We start from the raw sequence: 630 nt of genomic DNA, 5'->3' as shown, positions 1-630 counted from the left end.
TCCCCCCCCCCCCACGGCCACAGCCACAGAAGATCGGGCCATCACCGGGGCAGGAGGACGGGGGACTCTGGTGACAACTGCCAGGCCCGCTGCTGCCATCGCTGTCCTCGGCCCATGTCTATCCCTGGCTCTCTGGGTCTCTGTCGCAGGCCCGTCCCATGGACTGTCCACTGAGCAGCAGCCCCACGGGGAAGGCACAGCCCGCCTGCCCCCCAGGCAGCCCCGAGACACAGCCTGGGGTGCAGCCCCGGGGCAGCAGGCACTCCTTCCCCTGGTGCGGCCACAGCTGGGCGGCATCAGGGCCTGCAGGCCGGTGGCAGCCAGTCCTTCACTTAAAAATGTGTTTGTGATTTCGGCGGCGGGGCAGATAACGGTGACGAATGGCCACTGCCCCATGGGGCCCCCGGCCCATCTGGTTTGACTTTGGCCTGTCGGCGGGGGCCCCCGGGGCCCCCCCCCCGCCCCCCGGCGGGGGCCCGTGTGGGCAGCCCCGGGCAGCCCTCGCACACTCACCGATCTCTGCTGAGGCCGCCCCCCCTTCTCCACTCCTCGGCGGTGCCCACCCAGGGCTACCCCTCCCGCGTGGGCCTGGGGCGCCTGGCCGAGGAGGGGCGGGCACGACGGGCAGGG

The sequence above is a fragment of the Tupaia chinensis genome, unplaced genomic scaffold (genome assembly GCF_000334495.1).
Source record: "Tupaia chinensis unplaced genomic scaffold, TupChi_1.0 Scaffold000287_1, whole genome shotgun sequence".
In the NCBI taxonomy this organism is placed as follows: Eukaryota; Metazoa; Chordata; class Mammalia; order Scandentia; family Tupaiidae; genus Tupaia; species Tupaia belangeri.
This window is presented reverse-complemented; position numbering follows the sequence as displayed.